This window comes from Theropithecus gelada, chromosome 14 (genome assembly GCF_003255815.1).
Source record: "Theropithecus gelada isolate Dixy chromosome 14, Tgel_1.0, whole genome shotgun sequence".
NCBI lineage: Eukaryota > Metazoa > Chordata > Mammalia > Primates > Cercopithecidae > Theropithecus > Theropithecus gelada.
The window spans coordinates 47,571,257-47,587,381 of record NC_037682.1 but is presented as its reverse complement, the minus strand read 5'-3'; the positions used below and the strand labels follow the sequence as shown (position 1 = coordinate 47,587,381).

General features: G+C 42.1%; 1 protein-coding gene across 2 annotated transcripts in view; it reads right to left on the bottom strand.

The window, feature by feature from the left end:
• The window catches only part of SERGEF (secretion regulating guanine nucleotide exchange factor), a 232,223-nt gene that overhangs the window by 118,273 nt on the left and 97,825 nt on the right, over window positions 1-16,125 (bottom strand). Inside the window, exon 11 of one of the 2 annotated variants that reach the window (XR_003115700.1) lies at window positions 9,346-9,350. The exons of the other annotated variant lie outside the window; for it this stretch is intronic. The gene's annotated coding sequence lies outside the window, so the exon portion shown is untranslated. The remainder of the gene's footprint in view (window positions 1-9,345; window positions 9,351-16,125) is intronic. 2 annotated transcript variants of the gene reach the window in all.

Below are 16,125 nucleotides of genomic sequence, written 5' to 3'. Positions count from 1 at the left end.
GCACCATAACTACAGTTCTCATGATGATGGGCATTTTCTTCCGTGAAGCTGTTTTATGTGTGTGCCTTATCCCTCCTGCCCTCTTAAAGACTTTAGTTCTCACCCACCACTCTGCCTCTAGCACCAGCACGGCAGCATAGCAGGAGAACATGTTACTTTTTTTTTAGGGCTTCAATTTCCATATCTATAAGGTGAACAGAACTCAATCTAACCCACAGGAATAACAACAGAATTAAATAAGATACTAAATACAAATTATCAGCACACAGTAGGTAGTTACCAAATCCAAAACTCCATTCTTCCCTTTCATATAGCAGAGTACTTTGTTGGCCAGACAAAAGGTTGCATTCTTTATAGTTTGCAAAGAAATGTTACTGTATTTTTTCACTGAAGAAGGGAGAGAGGGATGGAGGGAACAAATGAGTAAACATGCAGCAGACAGGAGTAGTCCACTTTGACTGGTATGAACAACCTAGATGGGAACTGAAGGTTTGATTGATGAAAGAGCTATAACGTTTGGCCTGATTGCTTTACCAAGTTTTAAGTTCAAAAGTTGGGAGTCTATCAGTCTGTATGATGGATGAATGGACAAAGGACCAGAAGATCACAAAGAGGCTACTACAGTGGTCCAGGAAAGAGAGCACAGACACTCAGCTATGGCTGGTAGAAGCCACAAGGGAGCAGACAGGAATCAATTTGCAAAGCATGTTCAAGAGAAAAAAATGGCAGAGTTGGTGAGTGCAGATGAACTAAATGACTGGAGCACTCTTATCAAGCTGAATCACAGAGAACCCCAAGCCTAGGTAACTAGAAGAACAGAATACCCAGAAGAATGGAGGTATCTGGGGAAGGTAGGAGGTGTCAGGGGAGCAACACATGTAGGAAGAACATAAGTTTACTTTTTTAGTTAGGTGGAACATGGGCAGAAATGGGGAATTAGTGCCTGGGGGCCCTCAAGGACTGAGAAGCCACTTCAGAGACAAACAAACAAAAAATCACATTTTGTACATGAGAGCCTACAAGGATTCGCTGAACAAGCAGCATGCAGGACTAGAGTTTCCAACATGCTGACCTCATGAGCTTTCTAGGAGACAAGGGACAAGGGATATCTGCCTACCTACCAGACATCACCTGCCCAAAGGAAATGACTTCTTCTAAGCTATCTTTCCTTCCTTACATTATCAAGGCATGGTATTACAAAAGGAGGTCCTAAATTGTTTTATCTGCAAAGAGAATTCAGAGAGTTGATGCCTTCTCCAAATTAAGAGTTTGCTTTCCTGGCAAGGATAAAGTCTGGCATTAGGACTAATAATTTATTAGCTGGGCAGCCTTAGGTTGGTTATTTAAACGCTCTAGGTCTCAGGTATTTCACTTGTTAAGTATAATAACAGTATCTCATGTGCGAGAAAGGACCAGAAGATTTTGAGAGGTCTCTCAGCTCTAAGATAGAAAATTCAGTATTTCTTCTAAACCCTGCAGGTCACACTGTAATCTCTCTGAACCCCTGGACTGTGACTCACTGCAGAAGCCTACATGATACGAAGATGAAAAAAACCTGGCAAAAACTCAGAGTTGAGCCTGGGGGCAGAAACTCCAACTGGCAGGTCCCAGTCACAAGAAGATACAGCTAGAATATTAAAGCTGGCCTGGGGACAGAAGATAATTAATCTTCAAGGCAATAAAAATATTTAATTCATTCATCTGAGAGAAATGACAAGAAAGAAGATAGATATTTCCTTTTTCCCTCCCTGTTCTGACAAGGTTACCCTGGGTAGATCGTAGAATGTTTAATGAATATTTAGTATAAAAGCCTGAGATGCAAACAAGTAAATGATGAGAGGCTGGGCAGCAAGCAGTGGAAGCTGACATTGTAGAGGCTGCAACCAGGACAGACGTTTCCAGAGCAGAGCTTTGGAAAGGGAAGCTAATTTGCAATTGTTCAGGTGGCAGCAAAAGTTAAAACATGGGGAGAGATATAAAAGAAATTCCGAGGGTAAAAATCACAGGATTTGATCATTGAATGGATAGATATGGAAGGAAGAGGCACACTGAAGCTGCCTGAGCTTTCTAACTGTGATCAGAACTGAGGAGGCATTAATGTAGGCAAGGAGACAGCCATGGAGAAAAAGGGAAAGGGGAGTCTCCATTCCCATAGATCATCTTAAGTGACAAAGTAACAGCCATCAACTGTGAACACGATAATCCCTCCTTCACCTTGGCCGTGTAGGCCTTGCAGGCATCACCGCAAGTGCCAGATCAGTTAGCCCACATCTGTTCTGTGCCTAGAACAGAGGAGTAGGTATCTAGGGCCAGGGGAGTATATGCAGGGAAGTGTTCAGGGATTGGGATAGTAGCAAAGTCAAAAGAAGAGGAGAAAATGCAGCCCACTACTTTAGACCCTGTGTTGGTTTTGTATCAGAGGGCTAATGAGGGCCCCAAGAAACAGAAAAGTATTTCCAAGGCTGGAAGTAGGAACATGGGTCACAGTCTGAGCCAGTGAAGCAGAAGTGAAGTCCTCAAGGAAAAGAGTGGGGGTTCTTCAAGGTACCCTTGGCAGCAGCTAAAAGTGAATGGTTGAGGACTAAAGGCTACTCTTAAGATAAGTGTCCACGACCAAAGAGGCTGGGATCCTGGAAAGACTACCCAGACAGCCTCCACCATGCCAGACTGAGCCCTGCTGGGGCATTCGACTATAACCACAGGCCCTGCCTTTCAATTCCCTTAATGTAACCATTCTAGGAAGAGAGATAACTCTTGATAAACTTCAAATTACAATCTCTCTCCAGCTTTACTCTGTCTATTCAAACCATTTCTATGAACTCTTAGGTGACTCTAGTGACAAGTCCTAGTTTAACCCAAAAATGAGAATAAATGGAAATTTCTATGACTATGTCAGTCTCTGAGTAGAAACCTCCCTAGGTATCAAGAAGCTTTTCTTCTTTCCTTCTCCCTCTTTCTTTCTTGTAGTAAATATCAACTAGATGCAAGGCCTACCAGTTTGCAAACAGATATAACCTTCCAAGACCAAGGAAATCAATTAGAGGCATTTAAACACCTTCTCTGACCAAAAACACAATGCAATGCAGTGCAAGACAGAAACCTCTGCTTGAGGAGAACTGGATCGGTTCCAGATGCCTGATTCCCCGGGTCATCAAAGCCTAATTCTCACAGTCAAAATGTTTCACCTATTCTAATGGGTTTGTCTGTTTTTTCAACTTTGCTCAACCCAGAGAGTACTTGACATCTGAATTATCAACTGTCTTCCAAAACATGTTGGCCTTGAAGCTGGCTCTGAAAGATCCTACGTGAATAGTACATTTGATTAGCAAACTTTAGTACATCTATAAAAATATGGGTACACATTTCTGCATTTCAGTTGTAACATCAATACTTGGTCCAAAGACAACATTCCTCATATTGGAGACTATCCAAAATATCCAGGAAAAAGTATTAGGGAGATTGGTTTTATTCCACCCTTTGTTTCTCTTCAAAAGCGAAAGAGATGCTGTACAGAATTTAAATGTTCTAACAAACATTGTCTTTAAAGCAAATTTCAATAAATTGAAGTGCAATTTATTGAAAACAATTTTTAGTCACAATGAGCCCAGTTTTCTCACGGAATAGCATAAAAGTGCAATGGCCTGGGTTCCTGCCACACTCAGCTTTTCTGACTGTGAGAATCTGAGCCCTTGCTCTGAGGGAAGACCCATTCCTACCAAGCATTCTTGGGGAGGCACCAGCCTTACTGAACAACCAGCACTGGCTGAACAGGGCTTGGTCTGAGGAGGAAGGCTGCAGTTGTCTGACAGAGATGGAGTGACCTTGGAATCCAAAGTGAGCAGGACCCCGGGCTCCTCTAATGGGTAATTTACAGGTGGAGACCACTGGGTCTCTCAGAGCTCACATGACAGGAATCAGAGGTGACAGGAGTGAAACCCAGAAGGAGGAAGTGAATGTTCTCGGAGACCCATTAGAAATGAGGACAAGTGCACAAATGGGCACTGTGCGGTTGTAACAGCACTAGACTGGCCTATGTTCTAATCCTTTCCTCTCTGTCCCTTAGTCTGCCCATTTCTAAACTAAGGAGCTTGGATGAGCAGATCCTTAGGGTCTCAGTCAGTCTGGAAATTCTGAAATAGATTACAACCCCAGATTGCTGAGGAGGTCTCCAGCCTTAACAAGGTTGCCCTGAGACTAGCATGGGAGGCCACCAGCATCTTCCCTTCATTTCTTCCTGTCTTGACCCAATTCATCACTCAAAGCCTAGTTCGAATGCCACTGCCTTCAAGAAGCTTCCCCTGACCCTTCTGGCACAATCACTCATTCCTTCTCTAGAAGCTCCTAATTTGTGTTGGTGCTCAGCACTGACGCTTTCAGAGGTGGGTGCTACATAATTGGAGCAGGGCAGGAGGAGGGGTGGACTGATAAGGAAGGGAAAACAGAAGACAGGCAAACTGAAACATTACCAACCCTTTCCTCAGTACTGTGCAGAACTCTCAAACCCACTTTCAGCCTCCTGACAAAATCAGCTCTGCAAAGCCAAAAGACTTGATCTATGGTTTAGAATACCAGTGGCTAACGAAGTTTAGGTCTAAACCAGTCTCTGTCTTTTTTATTGAGAAAAAGCCATTCTTGAGCTGAGAGATATAAAAGCTTTGTGGTCTGTAGAGAAACAGAAGGCAAAATGGCCACAGGAACAATCACCTGCAAAGGGGGTGGGGTTAGTGGGGGGGTGCTGCAGCACAGAGCTAAGTGGGGGTGGGACGCTTGGTGGCTCAGGCTCTAGGAGACAGTGCCATGCTGTGGCCACCTGCCGCCTCTGCGCCGCCTTCTGCAGCCTCTGCAGGTACAGGAGGCCTGTTTCCTGACCCAGTTTTCTCCCCAATCTCTATTTAGCTGTTCGCTAGTGATGCTCCTGGCATGCCAATCAGATACTGCAGCCGGCAGTGCAGTTTGTTACAACAAATTCACAGTTCCTAGTAAATTCAGTGGAAAAGTACTGTGTCAAGCAGCCTAATTAAACTGACGTAATTTCCACAGCCATACACTTCTACCAAATAAGAAAAGAAAAAAAAAAAAAAAAAAAACAACTTCAGGGTAAAAAGAAAGAAATCATGTCTTTCAATCTTACGAAATTGACTGTGCTGTAATATATTTAAAGAATGATTCTGCCCAGTGTCCTTGGAGCCACAGTTGTTCAAGTCTTGGGCCCTAGATGAGACTTTGGACTGTGCTGGGAGGAACACTAGGCTATAAGTCTGCAGGCCCTTCTTCTCCTTGCCCAGTCCGTGACCCTGGGAAAGCTATTTCTGGTGTCTTGGGGGAAAGGGGAGACTATCAAACTGGATTGTCATTAAAACATCCTGTAAGTCTCTTATTCTCTAGTCTGTCAAACTGTCAAACTTATGACCAAAAAAAAGGAAAAAAATGTACTTTCATTAGACTAGTGAAACAAGAACTGAACTAGAGGTCCCCATTCTGGTCCCAGTTCTACTACTAACTAATTAAGACCTTGACCAAACCACAGGATCCTAGAAACTTCAAAGTCTTCATCTGCAAAATGAGGGTGATGAACTGGATAAACTCTACAGTTCCTTCTGATGCTAATGCTCTATTCTATTCCATAAAAGATTAAATTGGTCAGTACTACCATGGAGGGAACAGTTCTGAATGTCACCAATTGCATTTCAATCTGCCTACAATGGGTTTTCTCTTCTCACAATGAGAATTAGTTATATGTCCTTTCCCTGTGTTTAAAGATCTTCTATTCTAAAAATGCAAGACAGACACTTGCCTCTTCTTTCTTTTGAGATAGCTCAGCAAATAAGGTTGCCCTTTTCCTCACTCCTCCCCAGGTACCACTCTTGGAGGAGGATAGCACTATCCAGGCAGAGGGGGAATGAGAGTTACCTAAAGAAATACCAAAGTGTCACTCAGGTTTCCAAGTACAAATTGAAAAAATGACCCAGACATTAGTCAGACAGATGATAAAGGTAGAATCAGCCAAAAGGAGAAGGATCTCAGAGGGAAGATGGGGTAGGGAAAGGGAAATTGATAGTTAACCAGGAAACAAACATCAGGTTTCTCTTCAGACAGCAAAAAGGAACTGCATGGAGGAGACAGCAAGGCAGACAAATCTAAGGGTAAGACAAAATAGCATGCATCCTCAACTCCATGGGCAGCTAATCAGCTACTAGTCCTAGAAATTCCACCTCCCTGATATTCTGAACCTATTTACTTCTCTCCATTATTGCTGCCATAACCTTAGTTCAAGTTCTCCTCAACTTAGCCCTCAAACACTGTCACAGTTTTCTGACTTCTCTCTTCTCTCTCCCTTTCTCCAGTCCATCTTTCACCCTGCCATCACAGTGATCTTTCTAAAATGCTATTTTAAACAAACCACTCTTTTACTTCAGATCTTTCAGTGGCCCCTCATCACCTTGAGAACAAAATAGGAGTCCTACACAATCTGGTTCCAGATGACCTCTCCTGCCTCATCCCTCACCATCCCTACAGGCTCTGTTCTAGTCATGCTGAAGTGCTTGCAGTTTCCTGAATGTGCAGCTTTGGATCTTCATATAAGCAGCTCTTTTTGCCTGAAACTCTGCCCTCTCTACAACTCCTGCAACTACCACCATCACCATTCACTCACTCTAAGGCAATTTCCACTCATCCCTTAGGAGTCAGTTCAGACATGATCCCCTCTGACAAGACTGCTCTGACCAGCTCCCTCAAATCTGGATGGCATGCTCCTCCTCTTATGCTCCCACAAACATCTTATGTTTATGCCATCACAACCATTTCCATATTGAATTGTAAAGAGCTTCTGATTCCTTGATCACTTCAACCATATTTTAACATCTTGGAACTCTAAAGACAGTGCTTGACATCAGTATTCAGAAAACAGCTGATGAATGAGTGAATGAGTAAATAAATAAATGCACATGGGAAACCAAGCCTACCTGATAGAGGGGGAGCCTTAATGAATCAAAGCAACACTGACAGGACAAATGGTGAGAAATATGGGACAGATTAGGGGGAAAGCGGGACCTAAGGTTCAGACCAAGAACAAACCTGATGGTAGAAAAAATAAAAGCAGAAACCAGTAAGAGCTCTGGCTAAGGGAAATGGATAGGGTTCCATCATCAGCATGAGAAGCCACAGAAGAATCTCAGGGCCTGAGAGGTAAAACTTCTTCTTGCTGGAATCCATGGAACTCTCCCAAGAATAAAAAGGTATAGAAGCAGCAGAGAAATTAATAAATAGTTTAGCCTGGGATCACAGAAAAAACCTGGAGCTAAAGCCAGAATAAGCCTAGGCAGATCAAAGGGAAGATGCTGGTAGAAGGAGCCAGGAGTCACATGGAAAGAGGACCGGGTTTGGAGTTAGGTCGCTCCACCACTTACTACCTCTGTGACCTTGGGCAAGTCAAGCCATTGTTTTCCTAGGAATCTTAGATTCTTCACTGGCAAAATGGGAATATAATACCTACTTCACAGAACGATTTAAAGAAACATATGAGACACACAACACTTTGTAAATGAAAGGAACAATGTAATTGACAATTATTATTGAGTATTGGCCAGAAGCTGTCTCTTCTGTTTGAAGGAATCCAGAGCTTACAAATTGTTCCAGATTCCTTGTGAAGAGAAACAACACATGTTGATAAAGGCATGTGCTCCAAGGTATGAGAAACATGAATGTTACCATTCCCAGTGGGAGATTCTGCTGGAAAGGGCAATGCTTAATCCAAAGGAACGGTATTAATAATGATGAACTTATAAGCAGGATCAGGGACCAGCTGGGATGGCACAGAATAATGTGTTATTTTGTGTAACTATCAGAATATAAATGTCTTCTTGATGATATGGCTAAGGTACATCATGCTACTAGAGTCGAGTAAAGGACAAACCAGAACGATATTTGTGCAGAGTGGAGTGGCAGAAGTGTCACTTGAATAGTGATCATCCTGGATATGTCTCTCAAACTGAATAAAGGAAATGTGTATTTAGAGAAATAGAAACCAGGTTCTCCAATCTTAGACATTAAAATGTCATATATCCAAGAAGGAGCTCCTGGGGAAAAGTTTTCAGATTAGACCTCCCACAGAGGCAAGGGGCTGCAGCTGGAAAGCAGAGAACCAGGCTGGAGTCAGGGGAGTTGCATCCACCCCTTAGGGCCAGAGACTGAGTGTCCTAGACTAAGTGAGCCAGATGCTTCGCATTTCTTCTCTCTTTGTCTAGTTCCCTATCTCTCACTCACTATCATTCAGACAAGTCAGAACACTGCCAGCCTGCCTCAGCTGCACTCAGGGGACTCACAGCAAGGTCAGGGTCCAAACTTGGGTCAAGGGGTTAAAGGAGGCCTACAGTTCCCCTAAGGTCCGAAAGGGAAGGTGAATTCAGAGGAGCTGACTTGGGACCATTTGCCACCTACACACACAGATACACACACACAGATACACACACACACACACACACACAGAGAGAGAAAATTTCCCTCCAAGGCTAAATCTTGTAAGCTCTGGGTTGGTTGGTTTGTTTGCTTAGAGATAGGGTCTCACTGTGCTACCCAGGTTGGAATGCAGTGGTGAACTCATAGCTCACTGTAACCTCAAAAACTCTTGGACTCAGGCAATCCTCCTGGCTCAACCTCCTGAGTAGTTAGGACTACAGGCACGTGCCACTATGCCCAGCTAATTAAAAAAAATTTTTTTTGTAGAGATGGAGTCTTGTTATATTGTCGAGGCTGGTCTCAAACTTCTGGCTCAAGCAATTCTCCCACTTTAGTCTCCCAAAGAGCTGGGATTATAGCCATAAGCCACCATGCCTGGCCTGTTGTGGGTTTGTTTTAATAAGCTAAATCATGGGAATTTGTCTGTCTAAAGTCTCCCTAATATTTTGCAAATCATACACCATTCACTCATTCATTCATTCATTCATTCATTCATTCATTCATTCTACTTTTACTAAAAACCAACTATATGCCCAGCATAGGCAAAGAAGATATACAGAAAAAATACCAGATATTACATGTGCCCTCAAAAGATGTCCAATGTAGATGAAGAAGAAAGATATCTATACAGAAAGCCACTTAAAAAAAAGACAAGACCAAAAATCTGGCTGTGAATCAGTAACAAATACACTAATACAAAACATCAGTGCTGGGGAGAGAGGAGGGTGGCCAGGAGGGCCTCGTGGCTCAGGTGGGTGGACAAGACCTCACAGATCAAGTAGAACCTAAGCTGGACCTTACAGAAGAAACAATATTTAAATAAAAGTCAAGGAGGGAAAATAGTACTTCAAGACTGTGGCAACATTCATTCAACAAACACTTATTGAACACCTATTCTGTGCCAGACATGGGGCACATGAGATGAATAAGAGAGGAACAGCAACAAACACTTTGGAAGTGTCAGGTAATGTTTTAAGCACTTTACCTACCCAATCTTCCCCACAATCCAGTACGGTAAATTACTGTTACAACCCTCATTTTACAAATGAGAAAAACGAGGCAGAGGAAAGGTGAGTAACTTGTATGAGTGATGGGGCCAGGATTCAAGTCTGGCTCTGGGAAGTGTTTGTTTGGTTTTTTTTTAAGTTTTATTGAGGTATAATATGTACATATACACACACATATATATATTTAATGTGTGTGATTTGATAAGTTTTGATGTATTTATACACTAGTAAAAATTTTTTTTGAGACAGTCTCTCTTTGTCACCTAGGTTTTTTAGAGACAGGATATCTCTGTTGCCCAGACTGGAGTGCAGCAGCACGAAGGCTCACTGTAATCTCCGCCTCCCAGGCTCAAGTGATCCTCCCACCTCAGCTTCCCAAGTAGTTGGGACTACAAGTACACACCACCACACCTGGCTAATTTTTGTATTTTTTGTAGAGATGGTATTTCATCATGTTGCCTAGGCTGTTCTCAAACTCCTGGGCTCAAGCGATCTGCTTGCCTCAGCCTCCCAAAGTGCTGGGATTATAGGCGTTATCCACCATGCCCATCCTACACTAGTAAAATCTTTACCACAATCAAGATGATGAGCATATCTACCACCAAAAAGTCCCCTTGTACAGCCCTAAGCAGTTTTTGAATGACAACTCATTAATGGAAACAGGGAAGTCAAGTGGAGGTAGTTGGGTAGTAGTTTGGAGTTTAAAAAATGACACGTTTAGTTTTGGATATGATGAGTTTGAGCTTATATTCAGCAAATAGTCAAAACAGGGAACTAGAGAGGGGCTTGGTAAGTGGAGGTGGGAATACCGATTCCAGAATAAAGATAAAAGTATGACTCTATCCATGAGGGTAAAAAACAAAACAAAACAAACAGAAGAGCAGGGGCTAAGAACTGAATCTGGGAGACATACGGTATAGAAGACAAGAAGAGAAGATGGTGAAGGAGACAGTGGGATGACAATGAGAAATACACAGTGTTATGAAAACCAACAGAGAACAAAGCTTCTAAAAAGTTAAATGCCAGAGAAAAGTCAAGGATAATGATGACACTGTATAAAACATTTCAGAACCAGAAAAAAACTTCAGAAATGATATAATTTTTCTTAAAAAAAAACCACAGGGAATCTGAATACCGTTTGTGGCCTAGTTAACAAGAGGTATTGTGCCCATTTCCTGATTTTGATATGATACGACAGTTACCTAAGATTCTATCATTGAGGGAAGCTGGGTAAAGCGTATCTAGGATCATCTGTATCAATTTTCCTCTGAATCTATATTTCAAGATTAAAAAGTTTAAAAACCAAGGAACTAACTGAACATCTAGTGTATGCCAGGCATTGTACTAGATACTTTCATAATGAATGATCATTTTAATCTTCAAATAATCCTATTAAATAGATGCTATGTTCCATTTTATAGCCGACAAAAGTGAGAGGCATAATAAAGGACTTGTGCAGAATCACCCAGCTAGATTACAAGGGAGGCAAAGCATTCACTACTTCTTCTACCGCAATGTGTATACATTTCACCTAAGGCAGCCCTGGCAAGCAGCGTCCTGGCTCCTGCTTGAACAAGTCACAGCCTGCATATTTTCCATCCACACAACTGTAGAATAAGGTACTTTACCCTATCCTAGCCCCAGTTTTCTCATCAGTAAAATGGAGCAATAACTCTTATCTTATTCAATTCATAGGACTGCTGTGAGATTCCAATGAGATAATGAGTGCAAAAGGTCCTTACAAACTATAAAGTCTGTGCCCATCTCAGGGACTGACATTCTGAAACAAATGACTGTGAGTAAGGTCAGCCCTGGCTAAACAGACAGAGGTAAGGAAAAAATATCTGCCCTAGCAACTCTTGCTTACCTGTCCTTTTGGGTAGTATATGACCCTGGGGATGTGCTGGCTACCATGAGCATCTGGCCAAGGGCAGGCAGTCCTCTCTGCATAAGCCTGTATCAGCAATACTAGACCCAGTCACTATCCTGCCTCCACCAGCCCCACACACATATGGTGTGCTTGCCTGTGCAGATGTCCTGTGCCTCCAAAAGCTTCAGTTGTTTATAAATGAGCATCCTGCTACAAAGCTACTAGAAATACACCCTTGGGCCCCTGACCCCAGCCCTAGCTCAAAGCTGTCTTTTTGGAGGCAGGATGTTGTTAGTACACCCAGAGCTTAAGAAATTAACAGCTCCAGATACTAGTAGAGCCGACTTCATTCATGGTGCTGGAATTAGCTAGAGAAGACACACACTGCTATTGTAAGATAACAGAAACCTATCTCAGAGGTGGCTTTGGAGGGACTGAGTTCTGCCTGTAGAAATGCTTCTCTGGATAAAATGGCCTATCATTTCAGGAAGGAGGCCTAGCTGCACTACTCCTTAGTCGTGCATAGGAAAAACCTAGGCTAGGGAATGCCAGTGCAGCCTGACTCCCCTGGCTTGATTAAAAGGCACTGGCACTGCAATGCCAGTGATTCCACCAAGAGAAAAGAGACCTGTGGCTGCAGTGTAGGCAGCCCTCACATGGCCTGGTTGTACAGGCTCCACTGCTGCCCTTCTCTCCAACGCCAGTGATGCAGCCCTCAGTGGAGCCCACCTTACTTAGACTTTGGCAACTGCCTCCTTACTGGTCTCCCTGCCTGCTTCCAAGCTGTCCTCCAAGGGCAGCCAGGGAAGCCTTTGATCACATCATTTGTTTAATAACCATTCACAATTCTCACTGACTACATGACTGAATGAAGCCCAAATTCTATAGCCTGGCATTAAAGGCTTTCTCAAATTGGCCCCAGCTGACCTTTACAACATTGTTTCAATTATTTCCCTTTGGGTTCCTTAGGCTCCAGCCGAAATGAACTACTTGCTGATCCCTGAACTCAGCCTGTGATTCCTGCCTCTGTACTTTGTTCATGCTGTGCACTCCATCTGGAATGCTTCCTTCTTGTCCAAATCTTACCTGATTTTCAAGCCAGCTCAAATCCCACCTCCTCCATGAAGTGTTCCCGACTATTCTACTAGTTCACATTATTTTAGCTACATAGTATCAGTACCTGAGGAGCTCTTACAAAATACTGATGCCTAAGCGTTATCCTCAGAGATGACAATTTAATGAATTTGGGGTAGGGCTTGGCAACTAACATTTTTAATGTTTTTATTTTTTTAATTTAATTAATTAATTAATTGATTGATTGATTTTAAAGTTGGGGTCTTGCTCTGAACCCAGGCTGGAATGCAGTGGCACAATCCAAGGCTGACTGCAGCCTCCAAATCCTGGGCTCAAGCGATCCTCCAGCTTCAGTCTTCCGAGTAGCTGAGACTGCAGGCATGTACCACTGCCCTCAGCTAAGTATTTTATTTTATTTTATTTTTATTTATGGAGAAAGAGTGAGAGAAACTCAAGGTATTTCTAACATGCAACCAGAGTTAAAAACCATTGTCCTCGTTAAAAGAGATCTCTCCTCTCACTGAGCTCCCATAACATTTTATCTAAATATCTTTTATGACACATAGTTTCTAGCTTTTTTTCATACATATTTTATTTCTAAAGTATTTTATTGAGGGTTATTTTGTGTCAGGCACCATTCTAGGCACTGTAACATAATAGTGATCGACCCAAAGGGCCTTGCTCTCATGGTGTTTAAATTCTGATGGGGAAACAGATACTAAACAGATAAAATAAGGTCAGATGATAAGTGCCATTAAAAGCAGGAAAGGAATGGAGAATAAAAGAAAAGGCCCTCTCTTAGAGAACGTGGTTAGGAACAGCTTTCCTTATTGCAATCTTATGTCCCTTTTAGACAGCATATTGACTGACAACAAAACCTGTGTCTAATTCATTTCTGTATCCCTCATAGCTTTTTCTATAGTGCCTGCATAAATAGGTGCTCAATAAGTAGATGCTCATTGTATGAATGAATGAAAGAATGAATGAGTAAATGGATCAATGTGCCTTATTAATAGTTGTATCCCCCATAATGCCCAGGGCAGTACCTGAAATATACCAGATGCTCAATACATATTGGCTGAGTGGGTGAACTTGACTCAATTTTGGGACAAGTTATTTTGATGGCACATTTCCTGCGACTAGATCATCACAAGATCACAAAATATCAAGCTGATCCTGAGATCACTGAGCCCAACTTCTTCATTTTAAAGATAAAACTCTTGTTCAGAGATGATCACCTAACTGGCCCAAGGTCACAGAAGAAATCAAAGGGACAGGTGATCTGAGTCCCTAGTTCTTCTGACTCTTGGTCCAGTGCTCATTCCATCAAACTGAAACACTTTTTCCATTAGTAAGAGAAAACCATTCTGAGGACCATTCACTCAACTGGCCCAAGAAACAACTCGGATTAGCATCAGTAAAACTAAAGAAAATCTCCATTTTCTTTGATCTCATAACAGTCTTTGCTGATGACTCAAGCGTGGTACATTTAACAGACAATCTCACCCTCATGACACCTCACTGCCCAACTCCACCGCCCACAGCAAGGCATGCAGACAGGATCTCCTAGAGCAGGCAGGGGATTGGTGAATTTCCAACTACAAAAAAAACTATGTACCTTTCCCCTTTTCCATCCTTAGCCACAGTTCCAATGAGATATGGTAAGGCAATGCCAGGCTACATGGGAAAGGCTAGGCTAAGAAGCCAGCAGCTGGAAAACCAGGGAGGAGCTAAAGAATCTGGCCAGGTGAGGGACAGCAGCAGGTGCAGGGACTGTTGACACAGTGATGGGTTGTGCTGCAAACTAGTGGTTGGCCACACTGGCCTTGCTGTGGGCAAATAAACTGTGGCCTGAAGACAAGCAAGTAAAACCTTTTATTTCCCATTTTTCTTAAAATTCTGTGGAATCACAGCATCCATCTGGATGCAATGAAGACCAATTTCCTAGAATAACATTCCAAACAAAATGCTCAAGAGAGCCAAAAGTTACACAGTTGGCATGGGCTTCCCTGGCTTTGTAGTAAATACATCGCTCTATCACCTGGCCATTCTGTACCTCTACAGTCCAGGAATGTTCAAAATGAGGACTCTAAGGCATTTAGAGATCCTAAAGGGTTTTCTGAATCATCAAAGGAAAATTTGGCTGAGTGCAGCTTTCAGTGCCAAATATATTATTATTACTATTTCTCAAAAATTGGCATTTTGTGTTGGGCATAGATGAAAAAGAAGCAGAGTAGCTGATTAACTGCAGCAGAGATTTCTAGCTTTATCTGAGCTTATAAATTACCTGGCGGCATTGAGCCCCACCAGATTAGAATCAAAGTAGAGACCTGGAAATCTGTATTTTTAGCAAGCACACCACGTGATTCTTATGAATTGGTTAGCATAGGAAACACCAAGCTAGAAAACTATAGTATCCATTTCACAGGATTATTATCAGAATTAAGTGAAACTATATAAAGGTGTCAGCATAATAGCTGGCACATAAGTACTCAGTAAGTGTTGGTTTTTGTTGCTATTTAATTATTAATAAGACATTTCAAGCCTGGTCAGATAATAATTACACTATGGACATGTACAAGTTAAAAGGCAGACAGTACAAATATCCCAGACTGGAACAATTACTATCATTTACCTCTTTTTTCTTATTAACTTCATCCCTGTTACCCTCCTAGCACAACGGTTCTTAAAGTGTGGTCCCTAAACCAGTAGCATCAGCATCATCTGGGAATATTATTAGAACATGGATGCGGTGAACAGGGAACACTTCTACACTGCTGGTGGGAATGTAAATTAGTACAACCAATATAGGAAACAGTGCGGAGATTCCTTAAAGAATTAAAAGTAGAACTACCATTTGATCCAGCATTCCCACTACTGGGTATCTACCCAGAGAAAAGTCATTATACAAAAAAGATACTTGCACATGCATGTTTATAGCAGTACAATTTGCAATTGCAAAAATGTGGAACCAACCAAATGACCATCAATCAACTAGTGGATAAAGAAACTGTGGTACATATATATGATAAAATACTACTCAGCCATGAAAGGGAATGAATTAATGACATTTGCAGCAACCTGAATGGGACTGGAGACTATTATTGTAAGTGAAGTAACTCAGGAATGGAAAACCAAACATTGTATGTTCTCACTCATAAGTGGGAGGTAAACTAAGAGGATGCAAAGGCATAAGAATGACACAATAGACTTCAAGGACTCAGGGGGAAAGGGTGGGAAGTGGGTGAGGAATAAAAGACTGCAAATTGGGTTCAATGTATACTACTTGGGTAATGGGTCTCAAAAATCTCACAATCACCACTAAAGAACTTACCCATGTAACCAAATATTACCTGTTCCCCAAAAACTTATGGAAATATAAATAAATAAATGAATAAAAAAGAAATGCAAATTCTCAAGCCCCACTCCAGACCTACTGAATGAGTATATCATCAGAAGTGGAGCCCAGAAATTCATTTCAGCAAGCTTTCCAGGTGATTCAGAAACAGACTATAGTTTGAGAACCATCACCCAAATATCTTGCAATTCAAAGTATGGTCCCTACATCAGCAGCACAGGAATGTTAGAAATGCAGAACCTCAGGTCCCAACCCAGACTGACTAAATCAGATTCTGCATTTAATGAAATCCCCAGGTGATTCATATGCACTATATCATCTGAGAAGCACTGTCCTAGTCCACAGGAACTTCAGAGATGTAA